General features: G+C 39.1%; 1 pseudogene across 1 annotated transcript; it reads left to right on the top strand.

Moving 5' to 3' along the window:
* The first annotated feature begins 1,394 nt into the window (after positions 1-1,394).
* LOC144640022 (uncharacterized) lies at positions 1,395-7,763 on the top strand (annotated as a pseudogene). Its single transcript, XR_013568265.1, has 3 exons — positions 1,395-1,530; positions 2,810-3,460; positions 3,522-7,763. The product of XR_013568265.1 is annotated as an uncharacterized LOC144640022 (transcript).
* The last annotated feature ends 1,491 nt before the right edge of the window (positions 7,764-9,254 follow it).

Raw genomic sequence — 9,254 nt, 5'->3', positions numbered from 1 at the left:
GCAACGTTAAGGGACAGACCATTAGAAACAACCGGAGAGGGGGAGGGGGTAAAACATTTTCCGGGCACGAATGTTTTTTTTAAGGCCTTCTTGTCTGCATGATTTTTTTAAAACAAGAGTTCCCTTGCAGGAATTTTTTTGGGAAAAGTCACCCCCTTTCACCACCCCCCCCCCCCCCCAGCAATCTCTAATGGTCCGTCCCTAACCATAACAAAGAATTAGAGGAAATAATATCAATAAACTAATAAAACGACTAAATGAGAACAAAAACTGGCTACTTTATCACCAAGGAAACAGCTCTGCTGCGTCGGCAGACAATTGTAGCCCTTACTAACGTGAGGTTGATACAGCGAATTTGAAAGCTGGCAAGAGAACATTAACTTCGTCGGAGGATTCTAATTCTCAAAATATGGTTGTTTGCTTTGCGATCTTTTTGCTTTCCTAGCGTGGTCAGGGCAACACTAAAAGTCGCTAGCTAAAATGCAGAACAGATTCTTTTCTGGTTTATTACTCACGCTTGCATTTCCTCAGGATCCCCTATACTTTTAACGTGAAGCGTGATTGAGGCTATTTTTCGCCGTGAAACGTGATTTTGGCTTTCATTTTTTCGTGATTCGTGATTCACAAGTTTAAGATCTTTTCGCGTGCGCGTGAACGCAGTTTTTAGCTTAAACGTGACCCGTGAACGAAGAGTTGAATTAGACGTGAATCGTGAATCATCTTCTTTTTTGTGACTTTGTTTCTGATTTTTTAGGTAGTTCTAGTAAACGTACGTCTTTGTTTTAGCTCTTGTCAGCTATTTTGCTGCGTGCGTGATCTTGACAGACACAATATCCGGATTTACACCTTACGAGTAAACAGGGATCGCCATGATTTTTGCGTGAACGTGAAAACATTTTTAGAATTATTTCGTGACGGGTGAAAAACCAAATATTTTTACGTGATTCCATTTTGCAAAGAGGTATAGGGGACCCTGTTTCCTCTCCTGTTCCGATAAAAAAATCAGTTGTTCACTAGAGCTTTTCCTGCCAAGTTCTGGTCAATAGTACTAATAATAAAGATATTCCTTGCTCCCTTGAAATTAATGAACAACAGCCCCTGGGAGGCGCTCAGCTTTTAGTAACTTGTCATTATGGAAAGGAGGGAGATCAAGTTCTAAGTTATACTCTCGAAACTGGAAGAACAAGAAAAAATTAAATATGATATCCAATGATGCATATACGTGTCAACCTCTAAAAGTTTCAAAAACGAGAACAGAATATCATTGGGCTGGCTCATCAGAAACGACTACATTTCACTTTCTATGCGCAAGTTATTTCGGTTCCTGACTATTTTAAAATCGACACATTCAACAGTGTTTCTGCATTTACAGAGCATTCACATCAGAGGGAATAGAAAATGTAATGCAACTTCAAAAGGAAGAAAAGCGAGTTCGGTTCTCGGCGTCAATTAGGAAGTGATCTTCAATGGCATATTTGTGGATTTTTATAGCCGTGTGGATCTTCTTTTCGCTATCAAGCAAGAAATCAGGTAACTACCAGAAGCAAACTAACACTTCGTAAACTTACTAGGTCAGAGAACAAAGTCATCTGATCAATTGATCAGATTTCCTGTAATTTCAACGAAAATAGATTCGACAGCAGTCAGTCAAGAGAAATGTTATTGATAGCCCAATTGTCCTTTCTCGACTCATTTAGAGATTAGTTAAATTCTGTTCAACACATAAATTTCTTTTCCTGTACAGTGGAACCTCGGTTAAACGAAACTTCTACATAATGAAGTCCTCGGTAAAGAATGGGAAAAGAACCCCGATATAAGGTAACCTCGATATAGCGAACGTTTTTTGCCAGTCCCTTGACCCTTCGTTATATCGAGGTTCCATTGCAAAGATTTTTTATTTCCGCAAATAACACCAAGGACTCATCCACAATATATTTTTTCAGGAGAATTACTTGACCACGGCAAATTTCAGTTTTCAGAACCGGAAAGGAAGCAAATCATCAAATAAACAGAGAAATTTATCCTGTCAAAAATCGACGAAAATATAATAAAGAAAGCGCAATATTTTCGCGTGTATGATGGGAAATGCATTTGGGGACTGTTTAATTAATAGAATGAGTAATTTTTTAGGGACACAAGATCAAAAGAAAAACAATTTGCCATTCATGCTGTTCAGTCCCCACGTTCGAAACGGAAAACGAGAAAGTGAGTTCCTTTAAAATTTGGTATGCGGGAACGAATAATTAAATTGTCAGATTGACAAAAGTAAAGCTGTTGGAGATGAATTCTTGTCGTCTTCAAAAATTCAAGTATTGGAATACTACAAACACTGGACTGAATAGAATAGAGAATTTTCATTACAGCCTTACCTTCCTTCAGAAATCTTGCATATCGTTAATTATTATTATTGGTTTTCATGTTAATAAAGGATAAATTCTGTAATATTTAAGCATTGCTTGCGGGACAATCTGTTAGTTCGTCTATAGGATTACGCGTTGATCAGATTACGGTATGAACTAAGCAATATTGGCCAGTCGTAGTGACTGATACATGTGACAAGAAATTAAGGGAACATTAATTCGTCCTCGATAGATCTCGATACTAAGGAAGCGGTAACAGTTTTCACAGTTTTATTTCTTTCGCTCTTTCGCCAGCCCCTTCTTTAATTAAGAGTATATTGCACGTTCGCACGTTCATGACTTTTACTGAATATTTTGACATGGGTCGTTACCTTATCAAATCAGACCAAATGTACTGATAATGCAAAAAGCGTAATAAATTATCTTATACCGTGTTACATTTGTTTTAGCTGCTCAATACAGTGAATTTACTGATGTCTATGTTTCGCTGAGTGGACACGATTCCGGAAACTGTGGTCCTGTCAGTCATCCATGCAGGTCTATCGCTAAAGCAGTTCATCAAGTGGACTGGGGCGGACACATTTACCTTGATGGCACTGGGACCGAGGAAAATCCTTATGACTGTCACCTTGGCATGACGCACGAGCAACAACCGGGAATTCTTGTTCAGAAAAGTTTGGAAATAGAGGCTTGGAAAGCCACGTCACTAATTTCTTGTTTTGATGGATTTCATTTTATAAAGAGGTCGACTATTCAGACACTGAACATTACTTTATTTGGTACTGCTTTCCGCCAAACGCCATTGATGTTCCAAGATTGTGAAATTCTAACGATTACAAACTGTTCTTTTGAAGACACATCCATTGCTCTAAGTATTGTCATAAAACACAACGCCAAAATGAGCCTAAACATTCAGCGGTCTTCTTTCTTTAAGAACAACACTTCTTGTGTGGAGATCACTTTGAAAAGTGATGCTTTACTCAAAGATCAGTTTCTAGTCATAAATATCAGCGAGACAAAGTTTTCGGAAAATGGATTTCACAAACAGCGGTTTATAAGGGGTGTAGTGACAATCCAATCAGAAGCCACGCTGCCGTCCAGTATACATGTCCAATTATCTTGCTTCAATGTTACATCTTGTTCATCTTGATCTGCCATCAGCCGTAACCAGCGAGGAATATAATGACGTCAGGCTGTTCAACAATACCATGTCTGGTTTATTTGAGGCATCGCCTGATTGGAAAACACATCACGTGGTGAACAGTTTGTACAATTCTAATACAAAGAAAACGAGTGTTAAGTTCAGCAACCTAAGATGTTCTCATAACCATTTGTTGCGATGTATAAAAATTCATTCTAAGGAAGCCCAAGTTGAAATTCAAAATTCGTCATTTGTTGGACAGGAACTTCCAAACGAAAGAGGGGGAGCCATGTTTATTTACTCGACAGTACATGGGTCTGTAGTTATATTCAACAGCAGGTTTCGCAGAAACATAGCTACAGGCGGAGGAGCTTTGTTTGCCCATAGTAAGAGTGGAACCTTGAGTATAAACATCGCAAATGTTAACTTCACGGAATGTGCCGCAACAAGGAATGGATCCGGATGTGCAATTTTGGTTGGAGACCAAAATCCACGAATAACGGAAAACTCAACAGGAACACACAAGTTGATTGCAAACTTCAGAGAAGTCAGAGTACGTGACTGCTTTGGCTCCCACGGTCTGTGTGACGGTATCAGACTAATGTTATTTAATGGCAAAGTGACCATCAATGATTCTTCCTTGGAAAACAACATCAAATTCATAGATCATGCTTTGACGGTGTTCGCCACAGGTGGTAACACGGACGCAACTATTTCTGGATGCACATTTTTTCGCAACATCGTGAAAAAAGCCGTTGTTCGTGTAGACTCCGACAATCGTCAAGCGGGCACATTAACGATTGTAGACAGTGCCGTATCTGGTCAAGTCAAAAGTGGCAATGTGTCTTGTGGCATATTTGCAGCTTCGCACTTTCGCATCAGTCTGAAAAACACTGTATTAACTTCACATCTGCACGGACTCATAATAAAAGGTTTGTTGCCAAATACATATTCTGAAGCCTACCCTTTGAACGTGTCAATTTATAACTGCACCTTCCTCGATAATGTTCGTGATATGGTGGCAACATCACCCGATCCAACTCAGGTAGAATTAACAATTAAGAACACCATTTTCAAATTCACCAACAGACAGGCTGTACCCAACTCATTTGGAATTTCAATCTATATAGAACCTTTGAAAATACTGAATTTTTCGAAGGCCATTATCGAGCTGGATAACTTAACATTTGACTCGAAACCATGCAACATTGTTGGCTTGCTATTCCGAGGAACCAAAACGATACACATAAAAAGATCTTCATTTATTAATGGTTTCTGTTTCAATCGATACTATTGGTATAATATTAGCATGTTTAGTGTTTACGTAATTTCATCTGGCGCTGTATCGGTCGTCTCAAGTTCTGATAAAAAGCTAAGTTTAGGATGTGTCAATGAGGAAACAGAGAAAGACGTTCATCCTCGTTGGCATTATCAGACTCACGTGACATTTGAAGATACCTTATTCGAGGACAATGGAGGATTAATCGCTGGTGCTGTATACATAATAAATGGCTACACAACTTTTAAAAGATGCAGGTTTCGAAATAATTTCGCTGCTGAGAATTCAGGACATGTGTTTTCAGCATGTGGAACTGGCCAAGTGGATTTCAAAGACTGTATATTCTCTTCAACAAAAGTGAATATGACAAGGAACGGTATCACGTTTCAAAAATCGACGTTCTTGCAGTCGGAAAGCGGGGGACCTATAAATCTTCAAAATACGACTATGATGACTTTTACTGCTGAAAGAACTCCCTATCCTGTACTGGATATTTACAACGGAGGTTACGTATACATGGATGATAATTCGACGATCCAATGTCCTATCGGAAGCCAGCTTTTATTGGACAATATGACACATTTTGTGTATACTGAGCAAAACAAAATCTTTTGCAGAATAAATGTGACAGCTTTGAAGTACTCTTGCCAGTTGTGTTCTCCCGGGTTTTACAGTATTCAAAAAGGAGCTTCACGTGGCTTAATTGTAAACAACACCATCGAGTGTCTACAATGCCCGTTCGGTGCCAATTGTATTGAAAGGAACATAGCTGCCAAGCCAAACTTTTGGGGTTATCCCACATCCAACGATCCGCGATCATTGAGATTCATGGCTTGTCCAGAGCATTACTGTAAAACACCAACATCAGACTCACAAGGATACAACAGTTGTCAGGGAAATAGAACGGGCATTCTCTGTGGGAAATGCCCTCAAGGATACAGCGAAACTCTCTTTTCAGCTGAATGCCGTAGAAATGAGGAATGTGACAACTACTGGTTTTGGATTTTAACGATTTTGTTAACAACTGGATTGGCTCTCTACCTGTTGATGAAACCTCCGATCTTAGGTTTTCTTGCAAACCAGATATTATGGTTTAGACGAAAAGTTGAGAACTATGAAAAAGAAGACTTAAGTGACTTCCATCAACACCCAGGTGCGGACAACGGTTATATTAAAATCACATTCTATCTCTATCAAGCTGCCGAACTACTAATGATCGGTTCCGTAGAAAGCGTTCTTGAAAAATTACCGTTTATTTATACAGTGATTGCCGCCTTTAACTTCCAAGTTCGAACTGTAAACAATGGCATTGGTTGCCCTTTTGTTGGCATGACAGCCGTGACTAAGGAGTTGGTCCTTTCTGGTACAGTTTTCATGACAATGACTGACATTGTACTCATATATTGCGTCCATCAACACGCTGAGGGGAAGAGAAAAACCAACCCTCATCCAGTACATGGCCGTTGTCATGGAAATATTGCTGTTAGGTTACGAAAGGTTGGCAGAAACGTCCCTGAAGCTAATGCAGTGCGTCTCGTTCGGGTCTACTAAGAGGCTTTTTATTGATGCAAATGTTCCATGTATGCAATGGTGGCAGTATTTTCTTCTAGCCTATATTGCAGTGTTCGTGGTTCCCTTTATCATTGTTCTCTACTGCGGATCCTTCAAGCTTTACAGCGCGTCCATTACTGCAAGTGAGTTCATCGCTGCTTGCATGCTTCCACTACCATTTCTCATCTACTGGTTTTCTAAAAAAATGCAAAAACAAACAGGGCCAAGATCTACCAGAGCGCAAGTTGTGAACAAAGATGTCTTGGAGGTACTTCATGGTCCTTTCCGTCCGCCAAAAAATGAAGATAAAGGAACTCTTTACTGGGAGAGCGTTTTAATTGGTCGAAGATTTATTCTCCTCGCGTGCCATTCGTTCATAAGAAGTTCGATGTTACGTATGGTATCCATGGCTGCAGCATGTTTACTGATGACCATTCATCATGTTTTAAAGAAACCATTTCGAGAACCACTAGCTAACAAAGCTGAAACATTGTCCCTTACCGCTTTAACTATTATTGCTGTCATCAACCTGACGAAAGCTACCCTGATGTCATTTGGTATCACCATTGAAGGACCTTACCGATCTTATTTGGACAGTCTAGAATGGTTTGAGGTGTGCGCCCTATCTTTTGTCCCAGTGCTAGTGTCTGGTTTGGTCACCTTCGCGATTCTCTCTCAGCTGGCTAGGTTGCTGGTGTTTCTAATCAAGCAAATTATTGGATGTTCGAGTCAGCTTGGGAGTCATCAATGGCTCACGGACCAAAGGAGACCTCTTTTGGATATCACTGAATATAAAAGTGATGCTAAATTTTAAAGAGGACGTTCAGGTATAAAAGGGTCCAGGCCAATCTCACGCCTAGTTGTCAAAGTGCAAACGGCCGACAAAGTACACTTTTTACGAAATAACTGCTTTTCATTTTTTTGGTGAGAATGTTCTGTTACGACGTTTGTAATTTGTCTTATTTTTTCATAGTATATTCTGGCTTCGTGAGATTTAAAAGCACACTTCGATTTCAGATAGCTTGACTTAACGTGCCATGAATGCAAGAGTAAAAAATTACATTTCGCATATGCATCCGAAAGGTGTAAACTGTAGCTTCTACCCATAGCGAAACTTCTTGTTTTAAGCAAAGAAATGTCACATTGATTTTGTAAACTTTTCTTGTCTGCAGTATATGAAATGATTGTTAAGACACACTATAAGTTAGGTTTTAGCTTTGGAGAGTTATTTGATAGTGATTGGAGATTTCCACAGTAGCGGGTTTCCAGGACAATGTTAATCTGCAGCCACCGTTATATTAAGAGGATAACAATAATTTCACATGTAATGGTAAGTCGAACAGCTATTAAGAAAGTTTACGTTGCAGTGAAAATAGCATTACGCACATAAAACAATGCAAGGTGAACCAGATAAATAAATATAACGACATTTACTGAAGGTGCCAGTCAGTTCTTTTTTCATTTTAACTAGCAGGGCTATTAGTCTGAGAATTATTCCAACGAACTATATTTGTTAAAACTTTGTGACAGGTAGTGATTTATTGGACTTGACCAAAAGGATATTTAAAGAGTCGCGACAATTATTCGTTCAAAATGTGTCGAGAGAGACACCCGAGTGAAGGAAGAAGGAAAGGGAGAGAGGGAAGGAAGGATTAATGACAACACACATATATTTTTTTCGAAAATAATGATAATCAGTGCTAAATTTCTCTTTGTTATGGAAATTTTATACAATTCTTAAATAAATGTGCACCGAATAGTCAAGTAGACTCTGAAAGACAATACTACGAGCTCTGTGTTTAATTTTGTTTTGACGTCCCAGTGTCTTGACAGCATAAAGGCATGATTTGTTTGATGCACTCATTTAAGGTGGCTCGTAATAGTTTAGTCAGAATTGAAACTGACCACCTCGAGCGTTCCTCATAGTTTTAGTAATACCGGCTGATTTTTTTCATCCTGATAAAATAATGCTTTTTCCTTGGAGTCAAGAACGTCTGGACTGTAGTGAAAAATCAAAGTCTCTTCGAGATATCGACGTTTTTGCATGAAGTATGAGTCGAAGGTTTATCCTGTGCATTGTTCTTCGAACTTATCATTACAGTTTCTTTGTAGTTTAATTTAACAATTTCCTATCTTCGCGGAGGAAATGCAGCCATATAATTTTTTCAAAAATGGCTCGTTCGCGCCGGGTATTTATACACATATTCCTTAACATTACACAAATAAACAGTGCAAATTTCAGCGAGATCTGACAATTCTATACTTTAAAACTGCAAGGACCTTTCGAGGCAGTCGATTACGGCAGCGAAATTAGTAAATGAAACAGCAAAATATGCGTTCGACGCTTTGTTTTTGCGACGCTATATTTGAATTGTTATAGGTAGACCGCCGTTCAATGTGTTCAAGGCCGTATCGTTACGATTGCTCCATGAAAAAGCACGAAAAAAAATACGGATATTTCCGACTACTGTCGGAGAAAACATTGCGTAAACAAATCGTTACACCCAAGCTGCGTTTTGTCTAGGCTCGGCGAGGGTCGGATATCAAGACCCAGGATTAAACAAAAGCCACATATACAGTGAATGCTTTCGAATTATATTTGAAGATGAAATACGAAAGAATTTTGCTGTCTTTGACTGAAATTCCACTCGAACTGCGTAGATACGATCGCATGTTGTAAAGCCGATTCATGCAACATTTGCTCTCAACGCGATGTAAGTGCTAGTGATTATTTATTCGTGTTTTAGTTACGCAATCCATTGTTTGTGCGACGCTTTTTATAGATCGCCTTTCAGACACACGTGCGCCTTTGAGATAAGAAAGCTGACATGTCACTTTTAAAATTGTTATATAACGTTTGTAAATGTGACAAGTCACGTTTTTTCCACGAAATCGCAAGTGATCACCCACAGCGGAAAGTAAT

This window comes from Oculina patagonica, chromosome 2 (assembly GCF_052425735.1).
Source record: "Oculina patagonica isolate OP01 chromosome 2, crgOcupat, whole genome shotgun sequence".
Lineage (NCBI taxonomy): Eukaryota > Metazoa > Cnidaria > Anthozoa > Scleractinia > Oculinidae > Oculina > Oculina patagonica.
The sequence above is the reverse complement of the archived record's forward strand: the minus strand, read 5'-3'. Positions and strand labels throughout refer to the sequence as shown.